This window comes from Anopheles funestus, chromosome 3RL, assembly GCF_943734845.2.
Source record: "Anopheles funestus chromosome 3RL, idAnoFuneDA-416_04, whole genome shotgun sequence".
Lineage (NCBI taxonomy): Eukaryota > Metazoa > Arthropoda > Insecta > Diptera > Culicidae > Anopheles > Anopheles funestus.
In genome coordinates, this window is record NC_064599.1 from 30,948,641 (window position 1) to 30,962,361 (window position 13,721).

Sequence of the window (13,721 nt, forward strand, 5' to 3'; positions counted from 1 at the left end):
GCCCGCGGTGTGGAATGTGACAACACGACCCAATGAAGACACAACTCCAGAGACGTTCACCACGAGCGGGCACTAGCGGGAAGGCAAGGCTTTTCCGATAATCAGCTGGCGGAGGCTGGCTAGCCGATTGTTGGAGCCGCTCCATTGGGTTGTTCTCGAAACGCTCTTGATGAGGAGCTTGAGAAGAGCTATAAGAGAGGATAAGTAAAAGCGAATTTTCCAAATAAAAGCTCTCCCTGCTGTCTCTTTTTGTTGGGGAGCATTTTCAGAAATTGTTTGGAGCGCGCAAGAGCGATTACTGCTCGCACTCAACATAGCGCAGAGAGTTGAACGCTCGGTCCGCTTTTGGGGTGGCTGTCAAAATCGACGACAGACTCGCCTGTGACGTGCCTCTTCTGTCATCCACAGCTTTTGTTGTCTCCCGAAATGCACAATGCACGAGCAGGAGAGCTAGATAACGATAACGATGGGTGCTGGGAGTGACTCCCAGTTCGGTTCTCCAGCACCTTTGCCCAAAACCGATCCTTCCAGTATAGCGCCACCAAACGGCGAATGACCTGATTTCCCATACGCCAGACTCTCCCAGCAAAAAGAAGTACCGTACCCGGACGGGAGGTGTGATAGGGTGGGATGTCGCCTTAGCAATGACGTCATTGGCTGTGTTCACTCAGCAAACCCATTAGACGACCGAGCAAAGTACCCATTCCCAGTCGGGGAACTAATGGAACGAAGGTACTCGACGACTAGGCGAGATGCATTCGGTAGGGGCAGATGCTGAGTTATGCAACTGGAAAGTGCAGCCGGTATTCCTGGGCTATTCGATCGATCGATTGGGTTAGTGTGTGTTTTTAGGAGCTGTTGCTGCTTTTACACCGTTTGCAGACGTCATAGGATGGAAAGCACACCAATGTCCAACAAGTGTAGCCCGACACGGTCTGTCGCCGTGTGGCGGGACGTTGTAAAAATACTTTTCGTTTAATCCAATTATAACTACCAAACCATAGCACCAGATGAGGACGGGGAAGTACCAGCGCCCGAGCATAACATTGGACAGCATAACACCCATGAAAAAGCGTGAGGTAACTTCCCCTATTACCCACCAAACAACTCCTCTTCAACTTCAACTCTAAAAAAAGAGACCTTACGGATTTTCAACAATACGGGGGTTTTTCTTAAAAAAAAACTCCTGTTAGTAGACTAAAGGCTTTTGCATGACAGTGTGCAGTATATTTAGTGTTTGCCTGCATAAAATTAGATTCATTAGATGACCGAGTAAGGATTTTTTTCCTCCCAACACTTCACCCGTTTGCCGTTCGCAAGGTGCGATGGAAATTGGATCTGACCGAGTGGCGTCAAGACCGCTCCTGGTCACGGCACCAAGCAGGAAACTAGAAAGGTGCTGTTAGCTTTGCGGTTTTTACTGTTTTGCCACATTCCAATATACGCACATTGAATGATGCTTTGACGTACTGCTTCAAACGCATCACACACTGGATAGCATGTGAATAAAACGACTTAAAAAAGCATCAACAACATGAACTGCACGTGGTGGATGAGAAACTGCTCGTGTACAAGATGCAACAAAAATGAAAAACCTTGCCTTTTTAGTTTCGACCAGATTAGCGATTCTTGTGCATGGTTCGAGAAGGCTTATCTAAAAGAGTGTCGGTGTGTCTGTGATGTGATCCTACCGAAAGGTGCTCGATTTACAATACTGGCGCAAATACCGGTGGCAAAGATCCGTTTCGACAAGCTTTCCACCACCACGTCACTGGACACCCGAAAGGGAACGTGATCGTGGCCCGGGGGGTCGTGTTACTGCTGCACCGTACTAGGAGGCATTGTGCATCGACAACGTAAGGTCACATTGCCCTAACCGTGGTGTGACATCGGCCCATACCCCCGGGGGGCGACACAATACACACCCGGTATCGACCGCAATAAATTGGAGAAGAGCTGACGAGACACAGGACACAGTGAGAAGCGTATCGTGGCATGGCGCATATCGAATGCCGCTAATAGAGGTGGTTGACTTTCTGCAAAATGTACGGTTGTTTGCAATTTTGCTCGTACATCGAACACCAAGCTTTCTGGGAAAATTGCATTGAAACAAAAAGTTGATTCTAAATGTTACGTAATTTAATCATTCTAGAACTAATCTACCGTAATTTAAACCGACAACAGATACTTGATTTTTGATATTGTTTTCGAGATTTAACATTTTATTGTTTGTTTAAATCAACATGTAAAAATATAATAAACAACTTTTCAAAATTTACATAGAATAATGTAAAACAGAAAATATGGAAATTTTGAAATACCTTCCATGCTCAGCACAATATTGTTCGCTTAATCGCTCTGCCAGACAGCGATCTCCTGTCAGTGGTTGCTAAATGCGTGTTGGGTTGTGCAAAAATTAACATGCAAATATGCACACCCACGTCAAGCCACAGGCCGGAAAGATTCGTTCTGTGTACATCCGTCATGGCAAGCGGCTTCGCGTTAAGAAATTAGTGGAGATGAAATTAATGAAAGAACCACTGCTTTCCGTCAGCATCGGGATAGTTGGCACCGGATGGCGTGGGTTTTTTTTATAAGACTGAAACTCATTTCAAGAGTTAAACCAAGAGACGAGATGCAGACAACAACTGCTAATCTTTAGCATGTATGTCTAGAGAAGAAGAAGTGATAGAAAAAACCGGATCACGACTGTTATTCAGGATTATTGAGGAGTGAGATTAAGTTTTAAAAATAAATGGGACATTAAAAATACCGAACGTTTTTGATATTATTCTAATGGAATGCTGCCATAATGTGATAGGAAATAATATATCAAGATAAAATTTTAATCAATATACTCATATTTCTAAATTGAATCGAAGATTCAAGATCATTAGTACAGTATTTTCTATCAAAACATCTTGCAAAAAACACCAGCAACAACACCTCGCATGGCATCGGCACAAGTGTACACTGTTGGACATCTGTGCCAACACTTTATTATTTATTGTGCATTCTCAATTGGATCGGCGACCCTAATTGGGTAGCAATTGCTTCTTTCCATCCAACAGGGCAAAAGAAAGACGCAAATCCATGGGTACGCTGTCGTCCCACATCGAGCACCATGTTCTGGCCCCCATCACGATAAGGTAAAATCTCGTGCTGAAACTCGTTAGCTCTTACACCCGAGCTTCGAGTAAAAATGGTATGGAAGCGGTCACCGTATCCCCATTTGTCCTTGTTGACAAATCGATGCGCCTTGTTTTGTTGCGAGGAAGGCAATGATCCCGGTTAAACTTATGCAGCTGTCCTATATTCCCCGCCACCGGCTCAACTCGTGCTCGGTCCATATTGGTCCCATTTCTATCCTGCTGCTTAGGACGGATCTCCACCCCGACCGGAAGTGTGAAGCGTTTCGTCCTGAAGGAGCGACATCTTGGAGCGATTATTTTCAACGATTGACACGATTGCTCGACGAATAATGAGTCGCTTGATTGTGTTTGTGCGGGTTGACGGTTCCGAATGGTTCCGTAGCTACTGCCAATATGACAAAATGTAACGATCCTAAGCAATGGTTGGCTGTTCGTTGTGTATCATGGTGTCAGCAACCTCGAAGTAGAGCGTCACATCCTCACACCGATGCCAGACATTTACAGTGGCATTGCTGTTGTCGTGGTCACCTCCAAACGTTTTATTTTTTTTATTCGCCCCTTCGAGTAATTTCGAACTTTGCAATAAGAAACGGAATGGTGGCATAACATCCCAACCACCGATGGGGATTGTTGTTGAAGGATGGCTTTACGTGTGGTTGAAGATGAACTTTAACTACTCCTGAAGGAGGTTAAGCATCTGGATCAAACCATACTGGTCCATTTATGAATGGGTGGGATGAACTCTACCAAAGAACCATAATTTGGATGACATTCTTCAAACCACTTGCACGACATAGTTGAAAGAAAGAAAGTAAACCTCTCGAATGGAGCAGCACCGCGAGAAGATCTGTGCAAATTTCTCATTTTATGTGTCAATGAGCGTCGAATGTGTTGGATGTAAATTATGGCGAAAATATAAAGCAACTTAACGGTTGATAAAAGCGGGTTGCTGAATGATATCTCTTGTAAGTGATTGGTTTAGCACACGGCAGTCGTGGGATCGAATCTTAGGAGAACTGACTCTTTTTCATTACAAAACTCTTAGAGAATGAAATAAAACGTTTCAAAAATATTTGAGACCACACAGAAGAGAACGGAGGGACCCCAATGAGTCACTCATATGTAAGTGATAGTGTAAAGCTTTTAAACTTTCCATTTCTTTCCTATCCTGCTTCAGGAGCAAAGATACACGAATACCAATGACGACACCCCATCATCACCTTCTTGTTTTTGCTTCTTTCGTCACGATTTCAGCCTCCAACCCAGCAAGTCTGGATGCTGTTCAAAGCTGATTGTAAGACGTTTAAGAAAGCGGGTCAAACTTCGGTACACTTCCGTCTCATCACATTACATCATCGGAACCGATTACAGGCGTTGTTTGATTGGAGGAATTTCCAGGCGGATTCATTTTTCTCCGGTCGAAATTTCATCCCTTCTCCGTGTGGTCTCCGCATCTGTTTCGATGATAAGCCTCGAGGAAAGACCACCAATAAAATAATTTCAACAAACATTGAAGAATTCGTAAAGAAACCATACAAAACCTGACATCATCATCCCGTCATGCTGATTACAATATGTCACATATCAATTGACGCTCGTATGTAGCAATTCGTTTTGATAACAGAAAAAAAACGTTCGAAATGAAACAATGTTTTTTGTTCTGTTTCATCACACTGTACGATTTTGCGCAGCTGGAATTCCCATCCACCGGCCCATCTACATAATTGCCAACATTTTGTGATTAATAATAATAATGCCCAAGGCTCCCTTGTGCCAATACAAATTAAGCCACACGCAGACGTAGAGCGATGCAGCAAGTGCAAGTGTGGGTAAGGTTTTCATTAAAAATTTACATGCCCCGTGCACCGGCGTGGATGCTGTTTCGCTTGCAGGTGGAAGCACCACGGGTACAATTTGCATTTGTCGCCCGTATTCGATGCACTAGCGAGCAACATTGTTTGAGCTATGTTAGTGTCCAGGATTGGGGAGCAAAGAAAAAAGAAGAAAAACTGTCCATACACACAGTCACGGTGGTCCAATTCATCTTAACGCCTTTCTGGTTGCTTTCACACCCACCATTATGCTTTTTGCCGTTGTAGTTTTGGATGCGTTATTGCAATTAAAAGTCGTGAAAAAATGTTGCTTTTTTTAACTGCACGATGGACCAAGAGAATGGTAATGCTGCTGCTGGCTGCGAATGGAGAAGAAACGAAAGCGGTACAGTGGATAATAAATCCTGTATGCAACGTGGATTTTGCTACAGCAACTTGCAGAACAAATCCTGAGCTGAGCTCATGCCGCGAACGTGAAGAAAATCCTGTCCGGAAGCGGAAATTGGTGCAGTTTTCCTTCCACCGGTTTCAAAACCGGATTTGACGATGGAGCCGGTAAGCCTTGGTTGCCACGTTTTTAATGCACTTTTCCTGCTTATCATTACTGCCCCAGATGACGAGAGCTTGTTAACGCGACACTAAACGATAGTGTAATAAAATTTGCCTCCATGTATGCAACCCGCACAACAAGGCAGCGGTTTTCGCTGGGCTAAGATAATGTTATTATGATTATTCTTATCGAAATCTTTTTAGCATTCCCTTAACAAGATGGTGAACTGGGCCAGTACCGGGTTTTCTGTTTTCTACACGCTCAATGTGATTCCGGTGCAATGCACTTCATTTTCCTGCCAAACCGTGTGTACTGGCTGCTTCTGTCGGTCTTGCCTATCCCTCCGGCGTTAGATGCTGCTGATGCAACGGGGCGACTCGATTACGTACGGTCTGGTGCATCACGTTACGCCTTCTTCACCATCCATCACCCACACCGGAGCCCATCCCGCTGTCTAGCCGGTTAGCTGACGTGGTGGTAAAAATTCATGCAAATTCAAACAGTCGACTGACAAGAACGTGAAGATGGGATGTATGTGTGTATGTGTGTGTGTGTGGGTGTCTGATCCGTCCGGTAAAATCTTCCGTGCCAGACGGTACGTAACCATAGACGTATCCATACCGAGGGAGAAAAAATGGTGTTAAATAATTTAGTCCCTGTAGATTGGGGCGAATACTTCAGCTTGCAGTACACAAAAAAGGAATGAAATGATCTGCCTCCGGGGGAGGATTCCACCCTCAAGAATCAAGCAAACACCATAGTGGACGAGTAAAAATAATCCAAATTGTGCGCACAAAAAAAAAGCTCAACAGAAGCAAACTGTAGAACCATGTCGTTTAAACCAGCCCACCCACCAAATTATGAGTAGAAACCGTGCAAAATCATTACCGTTTCGGGTAGCTCTAACAGACCCGTCGCGCATTGCGGACGTGTAGAAACCATTTCGTTGCCAAAGAAGACGAAACTGTGTGAAGGAAAATCAATAGCGTCTGTCAGGCTCAACGGCAATCAGTTGCTTTTCATTTTTCACCGACGAGCGTGGTGGTCGTCTTTTGTCACCGGGTTTGGCGAAAATCTCCCATCGTCACATACATTCAGGCGTATCAATGCAGCACAACGCGTAATTTTTTACAGTTTAACTAAAAGCAACCGCTCGGGTTTGATGCAGCTGGCTGACATGTTTGCGAAGAAGCACCATTTGAATTCATCCATATGAATAGGGATCACTTTTTGATCGGATGTTTGTACTTCGTAGATGCAACGTACCCTCGTCACTACATGCTTAGCAATTGTCGCGTTTGCGAAAGCGACAAAAGTAGCTCAATTTTCCAAAATAATTTTGCGATTCTGGCGCGACTTCAAGGTTGTTTAACTTTTCTCGTGCAAGGTTTGTTTACGTTTTTAATCGAGCCGTTAGCGAGAAAACAATTAATTAATTTAAATTAAGTAATAAATTTAAACAAACAAAATTATAATAAGTAATAAATTTATTGTTTTGATGGAGTCGATGCGAAAGGCAAGTTTTTTAAGCCCAGTAACGAACCATCAAGAAAGCTCGTCGCCGGATGCTGCTGACTCCTGTGACAAAAACAACGGATGCTGCTAACAGTACCGCAGATTTGTCTGTTTTGTTTTCTTGATAGATTGCAAATTTATAGATTTTTTAATTTTTTTATTACTTTCTATTCTTTTTTTTTATTCAAAGCATTATTTGAGTAAAAAAAAATATTTCAACCAATTCGCATTAAAATAAATCAATTTATAAAATTTTGCTTAATTTCCCAAAAAAAAGCTAAGATTAAAGCCTTAGAAAATTTTCAAATTTTTCGATTTTTTTTAATTTTTTAAATTTTTTATTCTTTTTTAATTTAAAGCATTATTTAAGTGAAAAAAAATATTTCAACTAATTCGCACTAAAATAAATCAATTTATAAAATTTTGATAAGTTTCCCAAAAAAAGCTAAGGTTAAAGCCTTAGGAAATTTTCAAATTTTTGTAATTTTTTAATTTTTTTTAATTTTTTATTCTTTTTTCATTTAAAGCATTATTTGAGTGAAAAGAAACATATTTCAACAAATTCGCATTAAAATACATCAATTTAAAATTTTGCTAAATTTCTCAAAAAAAAAACTATAGCTGTATAGCGACTTTTCGCAATTTTTTTTTATATGGAGTTTTGCAAAAAAATTCTGAATCGCGTTCGCAAACGCGACAATTGCTAAGCGTTTAGTGACGGGGTACGGATGTGCTTGCCTTTTGTGGTGGAAGGATTTGTCAAACTTTATTTATTTTTAGAAGCTCAAAACATCAATTTATGCAATTTTTTGAAGAAGTTTAGCAGCTAAAACTCCTCACTTCCCTCACAAATAATCAAAGCATTCGGTGGAAGTAAATAAAAAAAAGAACTTTGTGGAAAACTGCTTCAATCAATAGACGAGAGTTTGTTCTCCAATTTTTAATGAAATATCTATTGGATACAGCTATATAAAAAACCAAACAAAAAATAAAGTGTAAAAATATTGACTAAAACCACTTGAATCGTTGCCCTGGTGCACGGGAATAATAATCATCGACCCAAAATTATATATTCGAACGTTCATCGACACTGAATAATAACAAGAAAACCCTCCTTCTAGAATCAATAACCATAAAAACCATCTAAGAAAAATGATTCAATAGATCATCGATTCTTTGGTAGCTCCGGTAACCGTTCGTACAATATTGCCTTCATTCTAGACTGGGTGGGTTTGGTTTGATTATGCATCACGGGGCCCAAAAATTTATCTTTGCACCGCCCAAACACAGGGCCAAACAGAAAAGTGAATAATTGCGTCTATCCGGTTCAGAACGGAAGAGAGGGATCAATTTTTCTGGCGCTTTAACAATCATGATCGTATTTTTATGTTTTCACTTTTCATCGTTTCCTGCAAATGGCACGTCGGCGCACGGATGGATGGATTTTATGAGCGTTTGTTCTAGTGCCGATAAGCGTCCATCCGCGATGATTAGGAAAATCATTACGAAGGAATAAAATTTACATTACTTTGTGATGCGATTATCTATTTTGCAGCAACATGATGAACAGAATACACATTTTTATATAGAAATATTGTTCATAATATTAATGATTATCAATTCAATAAAAGATAAGAGAAAGCGCATTTCAATAAGTTTCAATTTCAATAATAATTTTGAACAAATTTATATAAAACTTAATTCACACTGAACATGGCCAACAGTGGCGCCAGGAGGAAAAAAAACTCTTCTCTTCTTATTTTCGTTTAGCCATGCTTACTTCTCAATTTATTCATACCCTTCTCACTTTCTAATTGAGCCCATTAAAGGGACGGTTTTTGTGCATTGATAACGAACCAATTGAGCATATGCGTGTATGTGTGTGTGTATAAGTGGGAACAAATCCACTTCCATCATCGAGTCACTCGAGGCAAAATGATTGGTCAATCAATCGCTGCATTCAACCGATCACGGTATCACCCACTTGGTTGCATCTGAAAATGCAGCTGGAAGGAAATAAAAAAACCGAAAAAGTGCTCAGCAAAAAAAATGAAAACGAAACCAAAACATGGGACCAATCATCCGGGGAGGGTTAGGGAATCAAAGTGATAAAGCATAGACCACCCGTATAAGACCAACTGTTGTGGTCCGATGTTTTTTTTTCGGTATTCAGTATATTTCTAAACCATCTTCTATGTGGCTCTACATTCGAGAGTGATTGCTTTATGCTCTATGAACCGACCAAAAAAAAAAAAAAAAACCGAGCCCCATACATTCATTAAAGCAAAAAAGGCAGCCCTATTATCAGCCCTACCGCCATGGAAACTTCGTACCCCACAAACTCCCGGTACATTAAACATGGCCTCGCTCTCCCTTCCATAAAAGAAGCATAAAGATTAGAGCACGATCTTCGGTGTCGGTGAAAAGGAAAGGGAATTGTAGCAGGAAGAGACCGAAGAAAGGGAAGCCGGAGGTGTAGTGTTAGATGAAAAGTGTGGAAAGTGACTTGCCAACAGGAGAGAAGTGAATGATCCGCTTGTTCTGCTTCGCATGTGTGAGGTTCAATAATTCTTATCGACTATCATTCATTAACCGGAAGCAAACGTGTTTTATGGTTCATCCTGTACGCCCGCGGGAGTAGTAGCTAAATGCAGCACCATTAATTATGGTTTGGTACTTTTTCAAAAAACAAAAAAAAACATTCCCAATCTGTACAGCTATCGGTGTAGAATGGTGATTAATTTGAAAGAAAATTTTCATCATATTAAACCCGTATGACAAGCGGATTTAGATTTGCAATTAAATTAAATTTTTCGTTTATTGATTAAATCACAATGTAATTTTAACAATCATCCTATAGATGTAATTTAAGATTTATAAACATAGCAGTAAGTTAAATGTAATAAATTCAATTTCTTAATTACTAAAATGTTACCTAAAATTTTTGATGTAAACTTCAATGCTACGAGAACAACTTTATTACATTGATTTTGTAACTTTATAAGCTAATTGCAATCACTCTTACTCGCAATGAAGTTTTCACATGCACCATTTGGAGGCGCTCTAGTATTAGGCACTGGATTTACCAGCAGTGAGCGCATAAAACCCAAATTCGTAATGTAATTACAACACACTCCTATTACACCACTTTATCGGTACAATTTATCGCACCGGACATACGAGCAATGCGTTCATACATCCATTCACATTTCCAATATTATTCCCTCAATCGGAAAGGTACACACATACGGACTTAGCATTTCGAGTATGGTACTGATTTGTATGCTCATGAACGCGCACTCATGGTCAAATATCAAAGTGATCCCCCCCCCCCCCCCCTTCTCCATCCTCAAGAATCCCCTGGTCATACAGAAAGACCGGCGGACGTCGATTAAAAACGCCAAGGGTGAGAGGGAGAGAGAGAAAAAGAAGAAACATGTAAAAGCATAAAAGTAATTTTCGTTTCCTTTTGGATGGCGCCCACCCGGGATGAACCAAGCTAGAGCAATCTCATTCACCTGGATATTGATTGATTTGTACATGTGGGTTAATTGCCCTAGGTGGAAACTGATTGAAACATGGTTAATAAAGAGCGTAAAATTGATGAAACTTTAGACAACTGGGAAACGATAGTGGACAAAATTATTCAACCAAACAGATGAAACAAATTGAACCTGAATAACAGATTTCAATCAGAACAAAGAAACTTTTCGAGCATGCAATTATTTTATACAAGCCCTACGTTTTTAACAAACCTATTCCTAATAAATCTACACATTTATTTCGATGTGGCTTGAGTGTGTACGCCTAGAGGTATGCAATTTATTGTTAAAAGTCACCTAACGAGTAATACCCAACATTTACAAAACTTATTCTGTTTTTTTTGAATAGTTATATTGTTTTGGATACGGTCGGCCGTAAGCCTTTTTTAATACTAAAATGTAATACAAATGGTAATTGGTACGTATCAGACGATTAAAGTTCAAGACAAAATGCGCCGTACGTAAGACTATTAAAACAGTGTATTTTGAGACTAAAATATAATTTAAAAAAGTTTCACAAATTATAAAATGCATACATCATAATACAGAGCAGAGACAGACAGCTTCAATGCAACAAATGCAACAATCTTTACCCTATTATGCATGAGTATCGACCAACGGAACTAAATAGATATTTTTGAAGCGTTTTATAATATTTGCAAACATTTTTTTTGATTTTTTTATTACAATGCAGGAGAGGGCTGACAGGGCTGAAGTGTGAATAATTTTCGCAAGGCATTACCTTCTTGTACTTTGCCATATGCCGGGTATACTCGGTTGAATTAACAGATCATTTTTCATGGAATGAAATAGAGCTAGATATGTTTGACGTATGTTTGCTACCGTATAATGTATTGTGCCGCTAATTTGCTTGCTATTACGACGTTGTTCTGGAAGAGATGTGAACCAGTTACATCTCTATAACAAACTGCATCCCACTGCAGGCATTGTGATAGTGTAGTGTTTGACCTGCAATCATGCAAACACGGCGGTAAGGTGCAAAAAAATGATACACCTACACCGACAACAGCGACAACATTCTTCTGCTTCGCTTCATCATCATCATCATCATCATCACATATTAAATAATAACAATATTATTAATCACTGCAATCGCGTGAACCGTACCGGTTGGATGCTGCACATAAACAATGGGAACTCAAACCATGCTACCCTACCCCCTCCCCCCCCCTTTTCTTCCCCCTGTTGTAGTTTTTTGTTTTAAAAATTGAAAGAAAATTAAAAAAGAAAACAAATTCATCACACCACGATACACAATGTGCATGTCATGTCCTCCTGCACAATCGTAACCAGAGTATGGAACCATCGCGATCGAAACTGCGCTGCAGTGTGACTTAAATTCCGAACCATAATGCCAATTATATAAAACATCCATTAAAAAATAGATAGAAGATCGCCTGTAATAGATTGTGGAGGGATTTTTTCTTCGTTCGTTCGTTCGTTTCGATATCAAGATCGAAGTTGAAGCGCCGAGAGTAAGCGTTATCATTACCATTCACAAAGCTACACATGGAAAAACATATCCCCCCCACACACACACACATACACACATACATATTGACAAACTCGGTCACAAGGTGCCTTTTTTGCTACTTGTAGCTCATGATTTAATTGTTGGACCATTTTCCTACACGAACGCTGGCGCTTTGGTTTCTCTCTTTTCTACAATGCGATCATACACATGATCGACCATTTTGTTATGATTTCGGTACATCTTTTGAAGATTGCAATCGTCCGGGGGGGTTGTTGCGGAGCACCAATCCAAAACTGGCAAAATCAAACATTTTGCCAAAATCCAAAATTTCGCGTTATTACGTTGTTACACTCTGTCGGGTGGATGATCTTTCTGGCGCCATCGCTCAAGATGGCGAGGCCCGTCACACAAAACAGATGGTGTAATTGCGCTGTGTGTGTGTTTGCAAAACAAATGGAAAAGCAGTGTATAATAATTATAATAGCAGCGAATACAAAATTCGCATGACCCGTGTATCCCCCCCAAAACGCTTCTGTCAGCTATGGTGCTTTGTGGGGAGAGAAACATTCGGGAAGCGGAAAGTATGGTACGAAGGAGTGGATGAAAAGGTGAATCTTTTTTTTTAGCTTCAATGGCGGCATATTACAAAGCTACACGAATGGAAGGAAATTTATTTGCAAAACAGAGCAAAAAAAAATATGACACGTTATGCTCACTTTGAGTGCAAAACTTAAAGATCTTTGGGTAAAAATAAGGGAGCAACAAAATGGGGCCATTGCCGCCTAGTCAAGGGAATTTATTTTGTCCTTTTATTGTTATTGTCTATTTAAAATGATTAGTTATAATATTTTAGTTTATTATTTATATTATTTATTTATTAGGTATTGCGGTATTATTGTCGAGTTAATCATCGACTAGGATTCTACATTCTTTAGTAGGAATTTCCTTCTACCAACCTGCCTTATCCCGTGCATACTCGAGTTGTTTTTTAGTTTAGTACTATGAAAAAGTTTGAGAATTGCTAACCAAACACCTTCAAATTGTAAACTGATCACTTTTTAAAGTTATTTGATACTTCCTCACGATATCACTATCACCATGGAAACAGAACTCAAAGTGAGGAGACAATCATGGGCTACTTACAAAAACACCAAATCTTTTGAATCACTTAAACAATGCACAAAACGACACGATATCATGGAAGTGACAAAAGAAAAAAACTAATGTCAGGATGCAGCACAAACGAGACAATGATAAACGAAACCGAGCGACGAAGTTGGGCTAAACCCGATTCGAACAGGACATTGATTTATGAGTGCCCTTGCTTGCCCATCGCCCTCCATCAGCAGGTTCCTATTCACCCGGTTGTAAAACGGAAAACTTTGCTGAATGAAGATATTAATCTAATTACCGGAATGACTCGATGAATCCGGTTGCTCGTCAACCCGTCAAAGTAGTTTTCCGTTGTTCAGCTCCCTTGATCGCCGCTGGAAAATGGGAACGAGTCGGCAACAAACAGCAAGTAAGGATGAAATTGTGGTTAGTTAAAGGTTATGTAGCCTGATGAGCTTTTCGTTCTCTCCTTCAATATGGTGCGTGTGTGTGTGTGTATGTTTAGGTCTCGTTCCTTTTGAC